General features: G+C 37.7%; 2 pseudogenes; both read left to right on the forward strand.

Annotated features, from left to right (window-relative positions):
* The first annotated feature begins 8235 nt into the window (after positions 1–8235).
* LOC140838939 (senescence-specific cysteine protease SAG39-like) lies at positions 8236–18735 on the forward strand (annotated as a pseudogene).
* Positions 18736–19529: 794 nt separating this feature from the next.
* Positions 19530–20834, forward strand: LOC140837748 (senescence-specific cysteine protease SAG39-like; annotated as a pseudogene).
* The last annotated feature ends 5006 nt before the right edge of the window (positions 20835–25840 follow it).

The raw sequence follows: 25840 nt of genomic DNA on the forward strand, positions 1-25840 counted from the left end.
GAATTTCATGGCTAAACTGATATCAGTCCCCTATATGTTCTCTCCTCTAAGGGGTGAGGCCAGTAATCAGTAATCAGTAATCAGTAATGTTCAGAATATATATTCCTACCATTAGTTCACTAAGTTTCAGTGCATCGAAATCAGATAACAGGATTCAAGAATATACTTTGCTTTAAAACAGAAATCATCAAACAGTTTTCAAGATATTTATACATAAGCCCACTTACAGTAACTTGCTTAAAGAATTTCGGTTGAGGTCTGGAAATCTGCTTGCCTTGCTACTGGATTTTACAGCTTCGAAAATGCACTCTCTTAGCTCTAATTTCAAGTGATAACTCAAGATTTTGGTAAACCAATTCAGTTGTTTGAGGGTGCTATTTATAGGTGAAATTCTGACTGTTGGCTTCCAATTTAATGGCCATAATCTGCCATTAACAACTTTTATTCTGTGATAAATGCTTCAGTTACAAGTCTAAGCTGAAACAGTAACTGTCTGCTGGAATTCGCTCTTCTGTTGCTGGATTCAGGTCTGCTACTGGATTCGGGTCTGCTGGATTTTGTCTGCTGGAAAATACCATCTTCTGAACTATGAGTTGCTGCTGGAAATATTAGCTTCTGCTGAAATTGGCGCTGCTACTGCTGAAATTTCAGGTTCTCACATCCCTCCCTCCTTATAAGAAGTTTCGTCCTCGAAACTTGGCTAAACATGATTCTCAAAGAGGTAAGGATATTGTGCTCGCATCTTTTCTTCCAACTCCCAAGTGGCTTCTCTTTCGGTGTGGTTGGACCATTGTACTTTGACATATGGAATAGTTCGTCGTCTCAGTACTTGGTCTTTGAAATCCACAATTCGAATCGGAATTTCTTCATACTTCAGCTCTTCGTTTAGATTGCTCTCAACCAGAAGTGGTCCAGCTTCCAGAATGTGACTTGGATCAGAAATATATCTCCTTAGCTGCGAAACGTGGAATACATTGTGAATTCTTGATATTTCGGGTGGGAGTGCTAATCTATAAGCAAGTGTTCCCACTTTCTCAAGAATTTCAAATGGCCCGACGTATCTGGGATTCAGTTTCCCAGCCTTATTGAATCGGATTACACCCTTCATGTGTGACACTTTTACATATGCCTTTTCTCCAACTTCAAATTCCACGGGTCGTCTCTTCAAGTCAGCCCAACTTTTCTGTCGATCTTGTGCAGCTTTTAATCTTTCTTTGATCAAAGCAACTTTATCCACTGTTTCTTGGATCAGTTCGGGTCCCACGATGGATTTTTCCCCGACTTCATCCCAATATAGTGGTGATCGACATTTTCGTCCATACAAAGCTTCGTATGGTGCCATTCCAATACTACTGTGGTAACTATTATTATATGCGAATTCGATCAAGGGCAGATGTTCGCTCCAATTACCACTGAAGTCTAGAGCACAAGCTCTCAGCATATCCTCAAGAGTTTGAATTGTTCTCTCTGTTTGGCCATCGGTCTGAGGATGATAGGCCGTACTAAGAGTAACCTTTGTCCCCATAGCTTGTTGAAAGCTCTTCCAAAATCGAGATGTAAACCTAGGGTCTCTGTCTGATAGTATGCTAGCCGGTACTCCATGTAATCGCACGATCTCATTCATGTACAAGGTGGCTAGCTTGTCCAAATTATAATTCATGCGGGCAGGTAAGAAATGCGCAGATTTTGTGAGTCTATCTACGATCACCCAGATTCCGTCATGACTTTGTCTAGACTTTGGTAACCCGACAACAAAGTCCATGGAGATATGTTCCCATTTCCATTCTGGGATTTCTAAAGGTTGCAGAAGTCCTCCAGGTCTTTGGTGCTCTGCCTTGACTTGCTGGCACACGTGACACTTGGAAACATACATTGCCACGTCTTTCTTCATTCCATTCCACCAAAAGTTTTTCTTCAAATATCTGTACATTTTGGTACTGCCAGGATGGACTGAAAATTTCGACTTATGTGCCTCAGACATTACTTCTTGTCGAAGGTCATCAATGTCTGGTACGCATAATCGTCCTCTCATCCACAAGATTCCTTTGCTATCCGTCCCGAATTCTGGTGCTTTTTCTTCTTTAACTTGCTCTTTTAGCTTTACTAAAGCGGGATCTTTATCTTGACTCATCTTGATTGTCTCTCGAAGAAAAGGTTGTGCTGAAAGTGACGCTAGGATTACTTTGCTCATATCCTTCCGACTCAAAGCATCGGCTACCTTGTTTGCTTTGCCTGGGTGGTAGCTTATTGTCAAGTCGTAGTCCTTCAAAAGTTCAATCCATCGTCTCTGCCTCATGTTTAACTCCTTCTGAGTGAACAAGTACTTGAGGCTTTTGTGATCAGTGAAAATCTCACACTTAGCACCATATAAGTAGTGTCTCCAAATCTTTAATGCGAATACCACTGCAGCTAGTTCAAGGTCATGCGTGGGGTAATTTTGTTCATACGGCTTCAACTGCCTTGATGCGTATGCAATCACCCTTCCCTCCTGCATGAGTACACATCCTAAACCTTCTTTGGATGCATCACTGTAGACGGTGTAGTCCTTACCCTCCATAGGTAATACTAGCACTGGTGTGGACGTAAGCTTCTTCTTCAAAGTCTCGAAGCTTTGCTCACATTTTTCACTCCATTGAAACTTAGAGTTCTTCTGTGTGAGCTTTGTGAGAGGTATGGCTATTGAGGAAAATCCTTCAACAAATTTTCGGTAATAGCCTGCTAGTCCCAAGAAGCTTCGTACCTCTGTCACATTCTTTGGTGTAGGCCAATCCGAGATTGCCTCCACTTTCTTAGGGTCCACAGATACTCCTGCTGCTGATATTATGTGTCCCAAGAATGCGACACTCTCTAGCCAGAATTCGCATTTCTTGAACTTGGCGTATAGTTCCTTTTCTCTCAACTTCTGTAGGGTGAGACGAAGATGTTCTTTGTGGTCTTCTTCACTTGACGAATATACTAGAATATCGTCGATGAATACCACAACAAACTTGTCTAGAAATGGTTTAAACACTCTGTTCATGAGATCCATGAATACTGCCGGAGCGTTTGTTAATCCGAACGGCATCACTGTGAACTCATAGTGTCCATACCTTGTTCTGAAGGCTGTCTTCGGAATGTCGTCTGTCTTGACCTTGAGTTGGTGATAGCCTGACCTTAAGTCGAGCTTGGAAAAGACTGAAGCTCCTTTGAGTTGGTCAAACAAATCATCTATCCTTGGAAGCGGATACTTGTTTTTGATCGTGATCTTGTTCAGCTCTCTGTAATCGATACACATCCTCATACTTCCGTCCTTCTTCTTTACAAATAGGACAGGAGCTCCCCACGGAGATGCGCTTGGTCGGATTTGCTTCTTGTCCAACAACTCTTGAAGTTGCTCTTTGAGTTCTTTCAACTCTGCTGGAGCCATTCGGTATGGTGCTTTTGAGATTGGTGCAGCATTGGGCACTAAATTAATCTCAAATTCCACTTCGCGATCGGGAAGTTCGCCAGGGAGTTCTTCAGGAAAGACATCTGGGAATTCTTGTACTACTGGAATCTCTTCTAGCGTAAGTGTGGTTTCTTTCTTTACCTCGCTTAACATAGCTAGGTAAACTTCTTCTCCACTTTTCATGGCTTTCCAAGTTTGAGAAGCAGAAAGAAGAGTCTTTCGTTCTTTAGTCTTACCATGAAATAAGAGTTTCTCTTGGTGTGGAGCTTGGATGGTTACCGTCTTTCTATGACAGTCTACTAAGGCATGATTCTTGGCTAACCAATCCATTCCAAGAATTACGTCGAATTCCACCATGTTTAGTTGAATAAGGTTTGCCTTGAAATTCTGATCTTCAATGAGAACACTAATATCCCGATATAGAGTGCGAGTTTCTAAAATTCGATTTGCAGGAGTGGCTACTCTGTATGGTTCTTCTAAATTATCAGGCTTAGCTCCTAACTTCTTGGCAAATCTCTTAGACATAAATGAATGCGTAGCACCACAATCAAATAACACATAAGCAGGTATATTATTGATCAGAATGGTACCAGCTACGACATCATTTGAGTTGTCAGCCTCTTCTTGAGTTATAGCATAGACTCGAGCATTTGGCTTGTTCTCCTTAGGCTTGTTGGGAGTTGTTCCTCCTGCTGGTCCATTCCTTGGATCTGGAAAAGGGCATTGAGCAATGCGGTGGCCCATCTTTCCACAACGAAAACAAGCTCCAGAATTCTTGCGGCATTCACCAGTGTGAGTGAATCCACAATTTTGGCACTTGACTCCCTCTTTGCTTGATGGGGAAGAAGTGGTTCCTTTGGCTGGATCACTGGTGAATTGGTTGCTTGCAAACCTAGGCCTTTTGAATTGCTGGCCCGATTGGTACTGGCTTGGCTGAGGACGTTTGAGTTTGTTCTCGCCTTCACGCCTCTTGATGTCATTCTCAGCCCTGATGGCGGCTCCCATCAATTCATCAAAACTATTGGGCTCGATAACGGCAAGGGCAGATTGAATCCGGCTGTTCAATCCCTTCTTGAAGCGATGCATCTTCAAGGCCTCGTCTCCCATTATGGTTGGGGAGTAAGTTCCCAATGAGTGGAACTTGGATGAATACTCCACCACTGTCATGTTTGGTTCTTGAACCAAGCTTTCAAATTCTGACAGCTTTTGCACTCGAACTGCTGTTGGAAAGTACTGCCTCAGGAATGCTTCTCGGAACCTTTGCCAAGTGATAGGTCCCGCCTCTATCATAGCTGGTGAGACTCCTTCCCACCATTTGGCAGCTTGATCGACAAGAAAAGGTGTAATCACCTCTACTCTGATCCTTTGGGGAACCTCAAGTAGTCGAAGATGATTTTCCACCTCTTTCATCCAATTTTGTCCGACCTCTGGATCGGTGCTTCCATCGAAGTTAGGGACTCTTGCTCTTGGGAGAGCCTCATAGTGCTGCTTAGTCCCATTCTGAGCTGGAGGTGGTGGCGGTGGTGGTTGATTAGCATTAGGGTTCACCAACCCTTGTAGCGTGGTTGCCACAATCGTGGCTATGGCCATCAAGTCCGCCTGACTGAGTCCAACTGCTGGTGGTGGTTGTGGGGGTTGTTGTTGTGCCTCCTCATTGTTACGGTCGTCATTGCGATTGTTGCGGTTGCCATAGCGAGGATTGCGATTGTTTCTAACTGGTCGCCCGTCCATTTCCTACAATTAAGAAAGTTCTAAGGTTTTGGCAGAATATGAACTAAACAAAAGAAACACAATTTTTAAGTAATTGCTCGAGGATTAAATATGAAACCAATTGATCGAAAGAAATTTTATTGATTTCCCAAGGAACTGCAATTACACGAAATATCGAAATTGTTAACAAGAAGGTAAATGGAACAAGTGTTATTACAAAGAAAACAACTACTGATAAACTAATCTACTGCTTCTCCTAATCCCAAATCCATAAAATCCTCTCCAACTTCTTCTTCCTCTTCTGGTTCTTCTTCAGGTTCATCTTGGTTGGCTATTACTGCTTGTAGATGTTCAATATGACCATGCAGAACTGCATTCTGGTCGCTAAGAACTTCAACAGTACTCTGCAACTCATGAATTTGAGCATCAGTCTGCTCACTATACTGATTGTGCTGGTGCACGAGTTGATGATTCTGATCCTTGAGTATTTGGATCTTCTCAAGCAGTGTATCACGTAACTCGATGAATTCCACCACAGTCTCTTGGGAGATTTCGAACTCTTCTTGAGCCTTCCTACTCCTCTCTTCTGCCTCATGCAGATAATGAGCATAGCGTTGAACATCACACCTCAAATGTTCTGCTTGACGCTCTAACTCGTCCTTGTCCAGCTTTAGGCAGTAGTTATGCCCCTTTAGTTTCTCTAGCTTCCTCTCTAAGTTCTTAATGTAGCTACTTTGGTCCGCCATATCCTACATCCAAAAACATGAGATTCAAGGTTCAGAAATGGTCTCAAGAATATAGGTCGAGTTATAGACAAATACTGGAATGAATAGAATCAGTACTGCCTATACAATTAATCAGAAGAAATAGCTCAAAATTTTTCGGTCTCAGAACGGTGTGAAAATTTTACTAAAAATCCTTCACATCAAGAACATGAATGGTACCAAGTTTGGTGCAAAAATACTAAGTCAATTGAAAATGAAAATTCCTCAAAGTTTCAAAATTTTGGAAAATTTTACGGAAATGATGATATCACTATCTAAACGATGGATTTTAGGCTTCGTCGGTGGTGCTAGAACGATGGTAAAATCGTTCTAGGTTAGGTTCAAAATCGTTCTAGGTTAGGTTCTCCTCGTCGAGAGCTTTCCAACGCCTACTTTTAATGGTAAAAATTCCTCCTGGATCAAAAGTTATGGCCGTTTGAAGTTGGCGCGAAAAACACCTCAACTTTAATGCCATTTTGCGAGGTCTACTGCATTTGCTTGCTGGAATACACTGTCTACTGCAATTCTGATGCTACTGCAATCCGTCTGCTGCTTTTCCAGCATTGTCTGTTGCATTCCGAGTCTACTGACTCAGTCTTCTGGATTCAGACCTGCTGGTTTCCTTCTACTGGTTCTGGTTTCAGTCTACTGGTCTTATCCTACTGTTTTTCGTCTACTGGTTTTGGTCTGCTGATTTTTTTTTTTTTTTTTTTTTAAATTCGTTTCAGTATTCTATTACAGTAGCTTATTTTCAGTAGTCTATTTCAGTAACCTTCAGAACTTATTCTCAGAAGTCTATAAGAACTTATTATTTCTAGTTCCTCCTCCCCAGATTATGAAACCCGGTTCTGCTCTGATACCACTTCAATGTCACGCCCCGGGATGGGGGTTGGTTGACACCGGCGTTGCTATCAAATTTACATTCGAAAACAACAAGCCTCAGAAGTACGAAATTCAGAAACCAGTCTTTTATTCATAAATATTGAATATTTCAAGGTCTGATACAAACTCGAATAATTAATGTTTTACAGCGGAAATGTAAAACAAACCAGACATCATAATGTCTTACAGACGCAGCGGAAAACAACATAAATGGAATTGAGAATTTACAATCTTCTTCACCAGCCCCAGAACTGGATCTGCTCCTCTTCTTCTAGCCTTTCTTCATCGTTCTTATCTGAGATGTTTTGGTGGGTGAGTGATATGGTTGTCACTCAGTAAGCGGGGGCGGGAATAACTCCCAGTTTTCGAAACCATTTTCATACAGAACAGTAATTCGAAAATATACAGAACTTCTTGTTTTCATAACAGAAATCATTGTTCAGTGTTCAGAAATCAGTAATCAGTATTCAGTAATCGGAAATCAGAATTTATCAAATAAGCACTGAGCACATTCGTGAATTTCATGGCTAAACTGATATCAGTCCCCTATATGTTCTCTCCTCTAAGGGGTGAGGCCAGTAATCAGTAATCAGTAATCAGTAATGTTCAGAATATATATTCCTACCATTAGTTCACTAAGTTTCAGTGCTTCGAAATCAGATAACAGGATTCAAGAATATACTTTGCTTTAAAACAGAAATCATCAAACAGTTTTCAAGATATTTATACATAAGCCCACTTACAGTAACTTGCTTAAAGAATTTCGGTTGAGGTCTGGAAATCTGCTTGCCTTGCTACTGGATTTTACAGCTTCGAAAATGCACTCTCTTAGCTCTAATTTCAAGTGATAACTCAAGATTTTGGTAAACCAATTCAGTTGTTTGAGGGTGCTATTTATAGGTGAAATTCTGACTGTTGGCTTCAGTTGTTCTTTGGTAAACCAATTCAGTTGTTCTTTGGATCGATAAGCAATTGTGAAACAATTAATAAATATTCCTTATAGAATACTAATTTTTTGGTTTAATATTCATTATTTCAACCGTAAAAAATTAAATGTATAACTTGAGAAAATCCAACAAAAAAGGAACTTGAAGCAGAAACATAATTGATGGTGAACCATCTCCGTCTACATTATTTGCCAACATTCAAAAATGTTTGAGAAGACCATCGATAACAATACAAATGCTAGCAAGAAGGGGGAAAAAGAAAATTTATATAAAATGAAGCGGCGTCCCCGGCACTGAGTCTTGAGTTTCCCTATCATTGGCAATTTGCCGGCCATTCCAGGGACTTTGATCAGTTGTTTATCGCATTCAAATTACCAGCAATCATTCAAATTACCTACTAATGCTATAAGTACCTCGCAACTCTTGAATGGATTCACAGCACTTTATAAAACTAACACATCAGGAAAGATTTCCATTCATACATATGCTCGAGTCGAAAAAATTAATGGCCTTGACAAGCTCTCTTAAACTTTTGTTTGGTGCAATTGTAGTGGTGGGGATGTGGGTTTCTCAATCCACAGCTCGCACACTTCCGGATGTGTCGATGGTCGCGAGACACGAGATATGGATGACACAATATGGACGTGTGTATAAAGACGATGCCGAGAAGGTGAAAAGATTCAAGATATTCAAGGAGAATGTGGAATACATCGAGTCTTTTAATGAAGTAGGGGTTCAGCCTTACAAGCTTGCAGTAAACCAGTTTGCTGATTTGACAAACCAGGAGTTTCGTGTTGGATCCGGTTTTTCTACGCGCCCAAACGCAGCGGAAGTTTTAATTATTTTATTTTATTTTGACAATCAAAATATGATTTGCTTTGGGCGCTCGTATGATTATAACAAAACATTCATAGGGTGTTGAATTATACCTTTAGTGAATTGAATCACTTGGCTCCAACTAATCCGGTATAGGCGGATCTAGCTCTTGATGAATTCCCTACGAACTTTCTTCAAGGACTCCTTTCTTCTAATCAGGTCCACGACTAGATGATTTGTTCCTCTTCCAAATTGCACTAGAAATATTGGAAGATATTTACGTAGGAGAGAAAATAATTGAGAGAGACGGCACAATATTTTTCTTTCCCAAAACCAAGTGGCCGATTTTTTTCCTTGGAGGTGGGTCTCTCGAATGTTTCATAGTGGTGGGCTAGGGTTTTTGTCTTTATATGTATTATTTATAATTAATTAAACCCTAATTACATAATTAACATTAATGGGCTTGATTTAATTAATTAAGCTAGTCCAACTAGTTTAATTAATTTAATCAAAGCCCATTAAAACTTTAATTATTTATTATGTTGGACTTGTACTCCTACAAGACCATTAAACATAATACCCACCATATTTAATTTATTAATTAATCAACTCAACTTTTGAGCTTAATAAATTAAATACAGTATAAATTCAACATTTGAATTTATTATTTAAATTATAAATTCAACTCTTTGAATTATTATCACCTCCAAAATTTAATATTTAATAAACCCAACATTTGAGTTTAATAAATTAAATTCTCAAATTTTATAAATTCAACTCCTTGAATTTATTCTCTTAAAATTTAATTATCATAAATTCAACTCCTTGAATTTACTATATAATATAAATTCAACTTTTGAATTTATTCTCTCAACGGGAACAAACAATCCAGTACTTGTGTGACCCTCAATGGTTCAGGGATACAGCTAGCCGTGGGTTCACAACTCCTTGTGATTCAGAATGACATTTATTCTTATTCGGGCTTACCCTAGTTAGCCCCATTCTATTCATCAACACCTTGATCAAGAATGTCAGAACTCATTTCTGATTGTACCCATCGGATCATGGTAGGAGCGTCTAGTAGCATCGCCCCATGATCCCCTAGGTATCACTGATAGTGCCTGCAAGAACCAGTCGATTATGATTAACGTACAGTACGGTCCCTTCATCTCATATATCCCGATCGAATCTGCAACCATTGGTTCATCGAGGGTTGCATATTAATTCGATAACTATGTGATAACTATAATAGTGGCATCGCGTGTACTATTGGAGAACTCCTTCTCCAACGTACATCTCATACTCTGGCCAGAGATTCCATGCACTATTATTACATTAGATCACATAGGATATCCACACCCGTAGGTGAGCGGTGAATCCCCGACTACAATGCACTGACTCCTATATGTGTCGCAACTGTACCCAACCTCGCCACCTGATGACTCTCCTGGAGCCGGTAAACGAGTCAAAGCACAGCCCTAGCATATAGAGCCTCAGTGTTGTCCCGGGTCGTAAGGACTAATGGTGTACAATCATAACCACGGACTTATCCTCTCGATGAATGATAACCACTTGGAAAGTCCGAGGGAGGGTTGTTCGGTATAATCATCATATGACTACCCATCTGCATGTTTGGACATCTCCATGCCCTTACCAAGAAACGCAGTACACAACATCACAGATGCTAGTCTCGAGCTCAAGCGGCCTTTATCCCTGTTTTAGGCGGCTGAATCGACTAGGAACGAATTTAGAATATGCAGTGTTTACAAATGAGTTTCAACATCGAATTACGATTCATTTGTATTAAAGCATAATCAAGGACTTTATCTATGCTGTTCGCATGGGTATACAGATAAAGTATAACAAGACCATAAAAAATTAAATTATATTAAAATAAAGATTGTTTATTTCACTTGAGTCAATAACTTCCCCAGCCAACCGTTGGCTTGCTGGGCATCTACTCTAACAATCTCCCACTTGCCCTAGAGCCAACTACCCTTAATCCCATTGGTTCGCGATGCTTTTCAAACAATGGTCCTGGCAAGGGCTATGTAAGTGGATCAGCAACATTATCTGCAGAGAGGACTCTTTTGACTGATATGTCTCCTCTTCCCACAATCTCCCGTATGACGTGGAACTTCCTCAGTACATGTTTGGATCGCTGATGAGACCTTGGTTCCTTTGTTTGCGCAATGGCACCAGTGTTGTCGCAGTACAACGGGACTGAATCAACTCTATTAGGAATAATGCCCAACTCTTGGACAAAATTCCTCATCCAAACTACATCTTTGGCTGCATCAGATGCAACAATGTATTCAGCTTCAGTGGTGGAATCCGCAACGGTGTCTTGCTTGGAACCTTTCCAAGAGACAACCACACCATTTAGCATTAATACAAATCAGAGGTCGATTTCGAATCATCTATGTCACATTGGAAGCTAGAATCCGTGTAGCCTTCCAATTTCAATTCTCCACCCCATAAACCATGAACAAATTCTTAGTCCTTCTCAAGTACTTAAGAATATCTTTCGCGGCCTTCCAATGCATTGGACTAGGGTTCGCCTGATATCTTCTTGTAACACTCAGAGCGCAAACAACATCAGGACGTGTCTATATCACACCATACATGATACTACCAATGGCTGACGCATATGGAATACATGTCATCATCTCTATCTCTTCATCAGTTTTGGGACACATAGCTTTAGATAGATTAATACCATGACACATTGGTAAGTATCTTCTCTTGGACTCTTCCATAGAGAATCGTTTAATAATGGTATCGATATAGGTGGCTTGGGTGAGTCCGAGCATCCTCTTTGATCTATCTCTATAGATTTGTATTCACAATACGTAGGATGTTTCACCCATGTCTTTCATGGAGAATTTACTTGCTAATCATACTTTAGTTGATTGCAGTAATCCTACATCATTCCCAATGAGCAGGATGTCATCAACATAAAGTACTAGGAATGTCACTACACTCCCACTAATTTTCTTGTACACACACGGTTCCTCAGGATTCTTAGCAAAATCAAACCCTTTGATAGTGCTATCAAATCTGAGGTTCCAACTCCTTGACTCCTGCTTGAGACCATATATTGATCTCTGAATTTTGCATACCTTATGCTCACTTCCTACTGATGTGTATCCCTCAGGTTGAGACATATAAATTTCCTTTTTGATGTCTCCATTGAGGAATGCAGTCTTTACATCCATTTGCCATATCTCATAGTCATACCATGATGCTATGGCTAGAAGTAATCTAATGGACTTAAACATAGCAACTGGTGAAAAATTTTCTCACAGTCAACTCCTTGCCTTTGAGTATAATATTTTGCAACCAGCCTTGCTTTGAAGGTCACTACCTTCCCATTCGCCCCAAGCTTTCTTTTGTAGATCCATTTGCACCCTATAGGAATGATTCCCTCAGGTTGATCCACCAATGTCCAGACTCGGTTTGAATATATAAAGTCCATTTCTGACTGCATGGCTTCAAGACATTTGGTTGAATCAGTATCAGATATTGCTTCATTGAAATTCATTGGATCACATCCAACACAAGACTCATCATGGCCTTGTTCATGAAGAAGCATATATCTTGCAGGTGGTCTAATAATGCTATCAGACCTTCTAGAAGCTTGTACTTCAACTACTGGTTCTTGGGGATTAGGTTCAACTTCTAAAGTTGAGGGAGTATCTTGAATTTCTTCAAGTTCTATCATCTTGCCTTTTCTATCTAATAGAAATTTCCTTTCCAAAAAGGTGGCATTTCTTGAAACAAACACTTTTGCTTCATTGGGATGATAGAAATAATATCCAACAAAATTCTTTGGATATCCTACAAAGTAGCACAAAGTGGATCTACTATCCAATTTGTCTCCCACTGTCTGCTTCACGTAAGCAGAACATCCCCATATTCTCATGTAAGAATATTTGGGAGTTTTTTCCCATCCATATCTCATATGGTGTTTTATCCACTGCTTTAGTATGGACATTATTCAACAACATTGCCGCAGTTTCAAGCGCAAAGCCCCAAAACGATGTAGGCAATTCAGTGAATCCCATCATGGATCGAACCATGTCCAACAAGGTTCGCTTACGACGTTCAGAAACACCATTAAATTGTGGTGTTGCTGGTGGAGTCCACTGTGAGAATCACATTCTCTTTTAGATAACCCAAAAATTCAGCACTCAAGTATTCTTCACTTCGATCAGATCGAAATGCCTTAATACTTCTTTCTAGCTGATTTTTCTACTTCAGATCTGAATTCTTTGAACCATTCAAATGTTTCAGATTTGTGTTTCATAAACATATCCATACCTCGAATGGTCATCAGTAAGGATAACGAAGTAGGATTGCCCATATTTTGTGCTAACACTTAGCGGGCCACAAACGTCTGTTTGGATCAAATCCAGTAGACCATGCGCACGTTCCATGCTTCCATCGAATGGAATCTTGGTCAATTTTCCTTTTGGACAGGACTTACAAGTAGGTAGAGAATTTATGTCTGACAAGTCAAACATTCTTTCTCCCACTAGCTTGTGCATCCTTCTTTGGGAAATATGATCTAGTCTAGCGTGCCATATTTGTGTAGGATTTGGATCATCTAACTTTCTTTTGTTTGTTGTTGAAATAATGTTTACTTCGACATTCACTTATCATTTCCAGAACATTTCTGGCGCATATAATTTCTTATGTGCAGACTTCTTGCAGTGAAATAAATATGTTCTAACTTATCGGGCTTTGTAGGCCTTTTAAGTGTCTTTCAGAGTTTGCTTCTTATTGGGATTGTTTTTCTTGTGAGGGGCAGAACATTTCTTTCCCTTATCTTGTGGGCCATTTTCGTCTGACGAGAGGCCCATAAAAACAACAATTTTCTTATTTTATGGTGATCTCATAAGTCATAAGCATATTGACTAGCTCTTCAAGGCTATCAAATATCTTATTAAACTTGAAGTTCACCATAACCCCGTCAAATGAGGAAGAGAAAGATAACATATTCATGTTTCCTAGTAACTCGTTAGGAATCACATATTCCAGGCCCACCACATTCTCAATAAGCCCAGTCATACGTACACTATGCTCATGGGCCAAAGCCCCATCTTGCATATGTGTAGTCATGAGCTCCTTGAAATTGGTGTGCATCACTGTACGAGTTTCATGTACCATGCAACTCTTGCATGTTTATTCGAATGTCAGCAACATTCAACATATCCTCAAACTGTCCATACAGTTCATTTGACATAGAAGCGAGCACATCACACTTTAGCTTGCACACTATGGTCATACCATCTTGCATGCTTTGTCAGTTCAACAAGACTGACATTAGTGTGTATGTCATTTTCTCCGAATTCAGAACAATTTTCCCAACCAGTCTTGAAAATTAGATTCGATTAGCTTGTTAATAATAAAAATTTATTACGTGACGAAATCGAAAATATACTGATACGGAAACAGAATAATAGTTGCTGATTATTTTAAAATAATTTTAAGATATAAAATATGGATTTCATTTTATAAATCTCCCTCCAACTATTTTGACATTTCCACCACCCTCTGATGAAAAAGGGAAATCGTATTTCCTTAGTAGGCACGTAGAGTCCAATTAGCCAATTATAATCCCGAATAATATCAGCCAATTATAATTTCTAAAAGGTAGAGTCCAATTGCATCCCTATGCAACCTCCGCGTGTTTTGCCTCACGTTTAATAAGGACCCAATAATATGACGCCGTTTATTTTCGCGTGTCAAACCAACCCATCAATGTTGAATTGTAGTAGACGGTCGCCATGCGTTCCCCCAATAATATGAGCCGAAGTCATGGGAGTTCCACTCAATTCACATCATATATCCGCTGGAAGTCACAGCTTTTCGGCGTACAGGCCTCCCCAATAATATGAGCCAGACACTGTCCGCGGGTAGCGATCAACATGCAACCACGGTTGATGGAAGGCAAGGAAAAATTAAACTCTTTTAATTTTTACTTTTCCGGTTTGATATAAATTTTGAATCATATTCAAAATGAGGGATTTTAATTTAAAAAATTGTCTCATCATTTTAATTTGAAAATCACGTGCCACGAGTTTGTATGTTTGCCGGATTCATGCAACTATATTATCTAATAATATACATACATGCATACTACTATATATCACATATATCATAATATGATATTCAACAATAAATAAGGATGATCGATCGCCAACACTATTAGATCCATGTGAGCCATACATGGATCCAGGTCCAACCTAGGTGAATGCAGGGATGCAAATGCAACTATTACATGAGCTTCCAATATTTTACATGTCTTCGTCTTCCAGTCTTGATCTCCCACTATTTCTAATAATTACATTTGGATAGCCATGGCACATAAAGGATACATCTCATGGGGGTGGGAACGGGCCATAAACCAGGCCCACTTTAATAATATCAAATATTATAAAAATGAATAAAACAGTAAAATATCCTAACATACACCTAACACATTGGTCAAGGCTCTCGATCATCCTCCATGCATTTAATAACAAATATTAACATCAATTTAATTAAACAATTTAATTAATTGATAAGTCATATATCTAATAATTTTATCACTAACCACCACAATTATTAAAGATTTAATAAATTAAATAAACTCCTTTATTTAATTTCCAATTAAATCAATAATAATTGATTTCTTGTAAAACTCATTTTACCATAAATAATTAAAATCATATTCTAATTATTTATTTCACAAGAAAATTATTAATTTTCTAAAAATCAATTTTTTCAAAATAAAAATTGAACCAATTTTCAAAAATAACAATTTTACCCAAAAATTTTAAAATTCAGAAAATTGCACCCTAGGCCCAAACAATTCAGGCCCAACATTCAGCACGCTTCCCGAGACGATCCCGGGCAGCCGCCCTCGCTGCCCGCCTGCTGCCCGAACGTTTCGGGTAGTGGCGGCAGCCCCTGTGCGCGCTGGGCGCACAGGTGCGCGCGGCGCGTGCAGACGTTCCGCACGCCGCGCTAGCGCAGCCGCCGCGCGCTGTGCGGTTGTTCCGCACAGCGCGCTAGCGCAGCCGCCGAGCGCTGTGCGGATGCTCCGCACAGCGCGCGCGGACGCTGCGCGCCCCTGTGCGCGGCCCTGCGCGCACGAGCTGCCCGGAACAAATCCGGGCAGAAACGATTTTTTTTTTTTTTTTTTTTCGAAATTCTGGAAAAATTAATTTTCATGGTGCCATAATTTTCTGAAAAATTTTCTTGTGTGGTTAGAAATATATTATTCAATATAATTGAAAATCATACGATTCAGAAAACCTGGCTCTGATACCACTGTTGGATCCGGTTTTTCTACGCGCCCAAACGCAGCGGAAGTTTTAATTATTTTATTTTATTTTGACAATCAAAATATGATTTGCTTTGGGCGCTCGTATGATTATAACAAAACATTCATAGGGTGTTGAATTATACCTTTAGTGAATTGAATCACTTGGCTCCAACTAATCCGGTATAGGCGGATCTAGCTCTTGATGAATTCCCTACGAACTTTCTTCAAGGACTCCTTTCTTCTAATCAGGTCCACGACTAGATGATTTGTTCCTCTTCCAAATTGCACTAGAAATATTGGAAGATATTTACGTAGGAGAGAAAATAATTGAGAGAGACGGCACAATATTTTTCTTTCCCAAAACCAAGTGGCCGATTTTTTTCCTTGGAGGTGGGTCTCTCGAATGTTTCATAGTGGTGGGCTAGGGTTTTTGTCTTTATATGTATTATTTATAATTAATTAAACCCTAATTACATAATTAACATTAATGGGCTTGATTTAATTAATTAAGCTAGTCCAACTAGTTTAATTAATTTGATCAAAGCCCATTAAAACTTTAATTATTTATTATGTTGGACTTGTACTCCTACAAGACCATTAAACATAATACCCACCATATTTAATTTATTAATTAATCAACTCAACTTTTGAGCTTAATAAATTAAATACAGTATAAATTCAACATTTGAATTTATTATTTAAATTATAAATTCAACTCTTTGAATTATTATCACCTCCAAAATTTAATATTTAATAAACCCAACATTTGAGTTTAATAAATTAAATTCTCATATTTTATAAATTCAACTCCTTGAATTTATTCTCTCAAAATTTAATTATCATAAATTCAACTCTTTGAATTTACTATATAATATAAATTCAACTTTTGAATTTATTCTCTCAACGGGAACAAACAATCCAGTACTTGTGTGACCCTCAATGGTTCAGGGATACAGCTAGCCGTGGGTTCACAACTCCTTGTGATTCAGTATGACATTTATTCTTATTCGGGCTTACCCTAGTTAGCCCCATTCTATTCATCAACACCTTGATCAAGAATGTCAGAACTCATTTCTGATTGTACCCCTCGGATCATGGTAGGAGCGTCTAGTAGCATCGCCCCATGATCCCCTAGGTATCACTGATAGTGCCTGCAAGAACCAGTCGATTATGATTAACGTACAGTACGGTCCCTTCATCTCATATATCCCGATCGAATCTGCAACCATTGGTTCATCGAGGGTTGCATATTAATTCGATAACTATGTGATAACTATAATAGTGGCATCGCGTGTACTATTGGAGAACTCCTTCTCCAACGTACATCTCATACTCTGGCCAGAGATTCCATGCACTATTATTACATTAGATCACATAGGATATCCACACCCGTAGGTGAGCGGTGAATCCCCGACTACAATGCACTGGCTCCTATATGTGTCGCAACTGTACCCAACCTCGCCACCTGATGACTCTCCTGGAGCCGGTAAACGAGTCAAAGCACAGCCCTAGCATATAGAGCCTCAGTGTTGTCCCGGGTCGTAAGGACTAATGGTGTACAATCATAACCACGGACTTATCCTCTCGATGAATGATAACCACTTGGAAAGTCCGAGGGAGGGTTGTTCGGTATAATCATCATATGACTACCCATCTGCATGTTTGGACATCTCCATGCCCTTACCAAGAAACGCAGTACACAACATCACAGATGCTAGTCTCGAGCTCAAGCGGCCTTTATCCCTGTTTTAGGCGGCTGAATCGACTAGGAACGAATTTAGAATATGCAGTGTTTACAAATGAGTTTCAACATCGAATTACGATTCATTTGTATTAAAGCATAATCAAGGACTTTATCTATGCTGTTCGCATGGGTATACAGATAAAGTATAACAAGACCATAAAAAGTTAAATTATATTAAAATAAAGATTGTTTATTTCACTTGAGTCAATAACTTCCCCAGCCAACCGTTGGCTTGCAGGGCATCTATCTAACAATTCGATCATCTCGGAATGGATACAAATTGGGGTTGCGACAGAACTCATATAAAGTTTCTTCTTTCAGATATTCGAACGTGACTGCGGTACCACCGAGCATGGACTGGAGAAAAAAGGGATCTGTTACAGGCGTCAAGGACCAAGGAAAATGCGATAACCATCAAACGAACGATCCGAATACTTAAATTCTGTTTTGATTGAAGTATATGTGTATATTTCTTCAAAACTGGCATTCATCGAAAAAAATGCAGGATGTTGCTGGGCATTTTCTGCCGTTGCAGCAACCGAAGGAATCAGCCAGATCAAAACCAAGCAACTGGTTTCCTTATCTGAACAAGAACTAGTAGATTGTGACACAAGTGAAGATGAAGGCTGCAATGGCGGTCTAATGGACATGCATTCGAGTACATAATCCAAAACCATGGCCTCACAACCGAGTCCAACTACCCATACGAGGGAGTAGACGGAACCTGCATTACTAAAAGCTGTGGCTAACCAGCCAATATCTCTGGCCGTCGATGCTGGTGGATCCGATTTCCAGTTCTATTCGAGTGGAGTTTTTACAGGTGAATGTGGAACTGAGCTAGACCATGGTGTAACTGCAGTTGGTTATGGTAAAACTAGCGATGGTACCAAGTATTGGTTGGTTAAAAATTCGTGGGGAACCAGCTGGGGTGAGAATGGATATATTAGAATGGAAAGGGACATAGGTGCTGCAGAAGGGCTGTGCGGCATTGCCATGCAAGCTTCGTATCCGACTGTATGATCGATAGTTGTTGAAGCTCAGATGAATTCGTTTATGAGGTTTCTGGAGTGGGAGAATTAAACTTAATTCTGTCATATGTGTTCTGTGTAGATGGATGTTTATGTAAATCTTGTTGATAAAAAAACCTGTCTTCCAAGAATTTCTCTGTTTTAGTTGTACTTGTGGGCCTCTGGCTTATATAATCAATTCGTCAAACTCAAGTGAAGTTATCATTTATGTCTCTTTCTCATCCCTTGATGATAACCAATAACGTGTTTTTTTGGTTTACTGAAGAATCGTTATAGTCGAAGCAGACATCTACACGAACGAGGGATTTGAGTACTTTGGACAATATTTTTATTTGTTGTTTGTGGTTATTATAGGATTTGTTTAATTTTCTTGTTTTTTCCCCTAAAAAAATTTTAATGAATTAGTGTGTAGGAATTTTTTGAGGTGGAGCCTCAGTCTTGTAAGAGTATATTGCCACTAAGCCAAAATTGGCTTGGGCTGTATTTGAGAGTTGATAAAGAAAGAATTAGATTCTAGTTTCTCATTTGATCCAGCACGCGGCAACCTTTCCATGTTTCTCGGGTACGAGGTTTTACCTTTTATTTTGGTTTCGGCGTTGAGATTTCAGGACTGCCACTTGTTGCGAGACCAGTGCACGTTCTTCCTCCTACGTAGTCATAGCTCCGGGTCTGATTTTTGATCTGGGTGATCTTTAGGACATAATCCAAAAACATATTCAATGGATAATTTATCTGTCCAAAACCCGAATTCTTTGCACATATCTTAACAAACTTGTCGATCGAGCTCTATCTCCACGTGACTCGTTCAATTAATCATTTAGCAAGCAATTTAACCTCTATAAATACCCTAGCTAGTCTTGGTCCCTAAATCCATTCATTCTCATGATTTAACGAAAGCATATATACACATTTCAAAGTTTCTGCATCAAATGGCTTCGAAATTTGACACAAGAATCTGTCTTACACTAGTGTTAATTCTTGGCATGTATTCATCTTCAGCAATATGTCGAAGCAGTCTAGATCGAACCAATATGGCTGTGAGGCACAAGCATTGGATGCATAAGTATGGACGTGCTTACAAAGACAAAGACGAGAAGGCCAAGAGATTCCAGATATTCAAGAAGAATGTTGAGTTTATCGAAAATTCGAACAGCGTAGGAACCGGAACTTATAAGCTTGGTATAAATGAATTTGCTGATTTGGAAAACGAAGAGTTTCGTGCCGCTCGTAATGGATACAAGAAGTTCCCTCGCAAGAAGTCGTCGACACCCTTTAGATACGAAGGTGTAAAAGATGTTCCTGAGAGCATGGATTGGAGAGAAAAGGGAGCTGTGACTGGAGTGAAAGATCAAGGCCAATGTGGTAAAAAAAAAAAAATTTAAATTTCGATAATTATCGGCAAAATTGTGAAATACTAGTACTTTATAAGATTTTGTTTGTATACTGCAGGTTCATGCTGGGCATTTTCTACAGTTGCAGCAATGGAAGGCATCAACCAAATTTCATCGAGCAAGCTGATGTCATTATCCGAACAAGAACTCATGGACTGCGATAGAACGAGCGACAATCAGGGCTGCCGGGGAGGTTTCATGGAGGCCGCATTCAATTCATAGTGAAGAACAAAGGGCTCACCACAGAATCTGACTACCCATATCAAGGAACCTCGGGCTCCTGCAACAGCCAAAAGGAAGCCTCGAGTGCAGCAAAGATAACCGGCTACGAAGACGTGCCAGTCAATGATGAATCTTCCTTACTTAAAGCTGTGGCAAACCAACCGGTATCAGTGTCCATTGATGCAAGTGGAGCATCTTTCCAGTTTTACTCCGGTGGCGTGATCACGGGCGATTGTGGGACAAATTTAGATCATGGAGTTACGGCGGTTGGGTATGGAAAGACTGAAAATGGGACGAAATATTGGCTGGTCAAGAATTCTTGGGGATCAAATTGGGGTGAGGCGGGATATGTGAAAGTTGCGAGAGATGTTGAGGCTAAGGAAGGGATGTGTGGGATTGCCATGCAAGCTTGTTATCCGACGGTTTGAGATTTGTTTCTTGTGTTTTTGACTTTGTGTTAACAAGCCGAGACTAGGCCTATTTAATTGCTTTCTTGGAGTTGGGTGGAGTGTGCATACTCATAATCCATGAATTAATAGATATGCAATTCTTTAATTTTATGCATCATCGAATGTACATTTTTAAGACATATATATATATATATATATGAACTAATTTTAATTAACAGTTTTAAGTATTTTGCAAAATTATTATAACCCAAATTAATTATCTAAGCTCAATCAAGGAATTGCATGGGGCTTGCCTTGACATTCATTTGTTTGTTTAAATTTGGTTTACAAGGCTCAAGCCCTTCAAAATCTCAATAAACAGGCACTCACTCTCCATTTAAAGAGGAAATTTTCATTTTTACTATTAAAGTTCTCTTACTTTTACATTTTCTTCGGTAACAACCCTCAGAGTTAGCTCTTTAATTTTGATTTGTTAGAATGTCATCCGCATGCTCGGATTCGACGCATCTCATTTATTTGGCTACATCATATACCATTTGATACATTAATTGTAATTATAATACATAATTGAAAAGGCATTAAATTAACAAAACTATAAGAAATTCTACTTCTTCCAATTTATATGAAATTCAAGCAACAACTTTCACATTCACATGTCCAATTTTTCAACAAACTTTACTTCAATATTTGTATCTTAATTGAGGAACTTTAGCACGTAGGTACATCATGAAATTATACTAAACTATCTTAGCCACCGATCAATTGAAGCATTAATAAAAATAAAAAAAAAAAAAAAAAGAGCTGACCGGTTAGCCCAACACGGTCGATTATCATCATCTCATTTTAGCAGGCCCAATTATAATACCATTTCTTTATTTTTTTTTCTTTTTAATTCTCATTCCACCATGGCAGCAACTCAATTGATTTCCCACCACAATTTTGAAGGTTGTGAGAGGAGGTGGATGAAATTTGTCGGTCATGCCCATAAAATAATTGTTTCACACGTGATGTGCTATGTCAACATGTTTTTCGATGCAATAATCTTTTTTTCTTAAAGTCAATCACGCTTTAAAAAAGATCGATATTATGTGAGACCGTCTCACGGATTCTAGTCTGAGACGGATCAACCCTACTCATATTCACAATAAAAAGTAATACACTTGGCATAAAAAATAATATTTTTTCATGGATGACTCAAATAAGAGATTCGTCTCACAAATACGACCCGTGAGACCGTCTCACATAAGTTTTTGCCTTAAAAAAACTATTATGACAATACACAAAATCACCAAGTGTTGGTGGCGATTTTAGTAACGATTTTTTTTTTTTCCTAAATCTCCTAACAAAAAACTGCATAATTTTTACCTTAACCCAAAAACGAGGCAGTGGAGAGCATCGGTTTGCCTCTCATAGTTCACCAATAATTTATTGTTTTTCCTTTGCCTAATTTTGAAATACCAACAGCCCACGGCAACGGTAGTAGCGTTGATGGAGTTGGCAATATGGATGATGTTGTAATTCTAGCACAAAAGGAAGGATATTTTGGTCAATATACTTAAAGATACTAATCAACTGATGATATTAGTGATGTTCGGTTGGTTCGATTTTCGATTTTTTATTTCAAATTTTTCGGTTTTCGGTTTTATAAATATATAATCTGATATTCAAGCCATTTTTTTTGATTCGGTTCGGTTTAGTTTTCTATTATTTCGTTTTTGATACAATTATTTAAATTAATAAGATAAATATATTATAAAATATAATATATTATCTTTTTACATGATTTCTTAGTAAAATATTTAAGTACAAAATCTAAATGAATTACATAAACAACAAGCAACTAAATATTATTCAAAACAATTCATCATTGGCAAAAACTTGTGTGAAACGGTCTCACGAGTCAAATTTTGTGAGACAGATCTCCTATTTGGGTCATCCATGAAAAATTATAATTTTTTATGCTAAGAGTATTACTTTTTATTGTGAATATGAGTAGGGTTGACCCGTCTCACAGATTAGTATCCGTGAGACGGTCTCCCATGAGACTCCCTCTTCATCATTTAAAAGTATATAATCTCAAAAAATATATAATAAAAATAAAATTATTAATTTAATAAAATTTCGGTTTTTCGATCGGTTCGGTTTTGACATATATAATCTGAAACCGAACTAAATAAATTTCGTTTTTAACATTTATATCTGAATTATTAAATTCATTCTCGGTTCAATTCAGTGTTTAGTTTTTTCAGATTTGATTTTCGGTTTTTTAGGTTTATCTGAAGTTTGAACACCCTAGACGTATTCATATCGAATATCATTTATCTTCATAGTTTATTTCATATAACTTTATTATATTTATGTTTCATTTATCTCATCGAACAAATCAAATTATATTATTTATCTATATATTCATTTATGTAACATATTAATATGATATTATTATCATTATCATGACCGTCAATTATTTATTAAGAAAATAAAAAATTCTGATGAAATAATTTTAATTCAATTATTTTGGAAAGTGGTTATTATTTCTCTAAGGTGTAATATTTTATTGGGAAGTAGAGAAAAGATAAAGAAAATGAATTTTAGGATATTAATTAATTATCTTATATAGAGAAGACTATTTTTTAAATATATTATTAATATGTGAGAGAATAAATAAGTTTTCGTTATTAAATTATGTTTGAAAACATGTAATTCTTAAATATTGATATGATAGACGATATAAAATAAATATTATAATTAAAATAACATTTGAGCATTAAAAAATGATAAAAACTTGAATGAGACGATTTCACGGGTCGTATTTTGTGAGACAGATCTCTTATTTTGGTCATCCATGAAAAATATTATTTTTTATGCTAATAGTATTACTTTTTATTGTGAATATCAGTACAGGGTAACTAATATTAAAGTTAGATGCATAATAACAAAAAAAATGTGTTGCTCAAAACCAAATACAATCACTCTTCGATCAACACTCTGCGTCAGTGTTGTTCTTTAAGTGTTGGCAATACCAATCAGCAACCCGGTTGTGACGTCAGTCAATCGCTCACAAGCAACTTCAACGCTTAGATCTTCAATCCAAAAAATCCTACAGCAAGCCCGATATTTCTCTTTTGAAGCACGCCAATTCTTCTCTCCATATAACCTTTTATATAGATCTTCTTTCACATTTCTCAATCTCTTTCCATAGATACTCGAGATCCTATAAATAAGGAAAAAAAAGAGTTTATTAGGAATTGAACTCTATTTTAGGCTAGATGTTATATCTTATAGATAGGTCCTAAATTTAAATACATGGAATAAATCTTATCATATAATCACTTTAAATTAGACTAGAGATGCAAAATTATAATATTTCATTAAAGGCAAAAACTTGTGTGAGACGGTCTCACGGGTCGTATTTGTGAAACAAGTCTCTTATTTGGGTCATCTATGAAAAAATATTATTTTTTATGCTAAGAGTATTACTTTTTATTGTGAATATGTGTAGGGCTGACCCGTCTCACAGATTAAGATCTGTGAGACGGTCTCACATGAGACAAACTCTTCATTAAAATGGAATATAGATTAAATAGGAATAAAATATTCCTTTCAATGTCTATATATGATTATAAATCGAATTAATTATAAAAAAAAAATTATTGTTGTGAAAAAGTAAAAATTTATGGTAAAAAATAAAAATCTCAAACTCTCAAAATTTACCAAACTACATACTTTATAATATTTTTCTCTCTACTCAATTGTGTTTTTCTTCACAAATGAGATATCTATTTATAGAAAATCTTTACAAATAATCCAAAAATAAAATACATCATTACCTACATCATCACACACTAATTTTCAATATTTACAACTCTTATTTTCAACATTCATATATTCAATACACACATTTTAAATATTAATTAATTTTCAACACTCCTCCCTTGTGATGATGATCATAATGATTGTCTTCATTACGTGTTTTTATACTGCCTCGTTAAAAACCTTACTAGGAAAAACTCATTGGGATAAAAACCATAGTAAGGGAAAAAGAGTGCAGTCACGTAAACTCCCTCTAATGTTGACATGGACAATTCTTCACAAATTTCGTAGATTGCGCATCCCAATATTATATATGTGCTTTCTGAATTTTGTCGTAGGAAGTGCCTTTGTGAAGAGATCTGATGAGTTTTCACTTGATTGAATGTGACGAACATCAATACATTTATTCTTCTCAAGCTACTTGGTGAATGCGAAGAACTTAGGAGGAATATGTTTAGTTCTGTCGCTTTTTATGTATCCTTCTTTCATTTGAGCAACACATGCAGCATTATCTTCATATAGTATCACAGGCTTCTCGTCGAATGATAATCCGCATGAGATTTGGATATGTTGGGTCATTGATTTTAACCACACACATTCACGGTTTGCTTCATGTAGTGCAATAATCTCGGCATGATTTGATGAAGTTGTTACGAGCGTTTGTTTCTGTGAACGCCAAGCAAGTGCAGTGCCTCCACGAGTAAATACATATCCAGTTTGAGAACGTGCCTTGTGTGGATCAGATAAGTATCTAGCATCGGCATAACCAATTATACTTGGATTAGCATCTTTTGATTACAAAAGTCCCAAGTCTATCGTTCCTCGTAGATAACGGAATATATGTTTAATTCCGTTCCAGTGTCTCTTTGTTGGATATGTGCAAAATCTTGCCAACAAATTTACGACAAAAGATATATCAGGCCTTGTACAATTTGTAAGATACATAAGGGCACCGATAGCACTTAGATATGGTACTTTCTGACCAAGAATATCTTCATCATCTTCACATGGACGGAATGGATCCTTTTCTATGTATAATGATCTAACAACCATTGGAGTACTTAAAGGATATGATTTATCCATATTAAAACGTTTAAGGATCTTTTCTGTATAATTTGTCTGGTGAACAAACATTCCGCATTCTTTTTGTTCAATTTGTAAACTCAGACAATACTTGGTTTTCCAAGATCCTTCATTTCAAATTCTTCCTTCAAGTATGACACAACTTCTTAAATTTCCTTATTCATTTCAATGATGTTTAAATCATCAACATATACAACAATAATTACGCATCTGTATATTGTTTTCTTAATGAAAACACAAGGGCATATTGAATTATTTACATATCTCTATTTCATCAAGTGATCACTTAGT

This window comes from Primulina eburnea, chromosome 8 (genome assembly GCF_022965805.1).
Source record: "Primulina eburnea isolate SZY01 chromosome 8, ASM2296580v1, whole genome shotgun sequence".
Classification (NCBI taxonomy): Eukaryota; Viridiplantae; Streptophyta; class Magnoliopsida; order Lamiales; family Gesneriaceae; genus Primulina; species Primulina eburnea.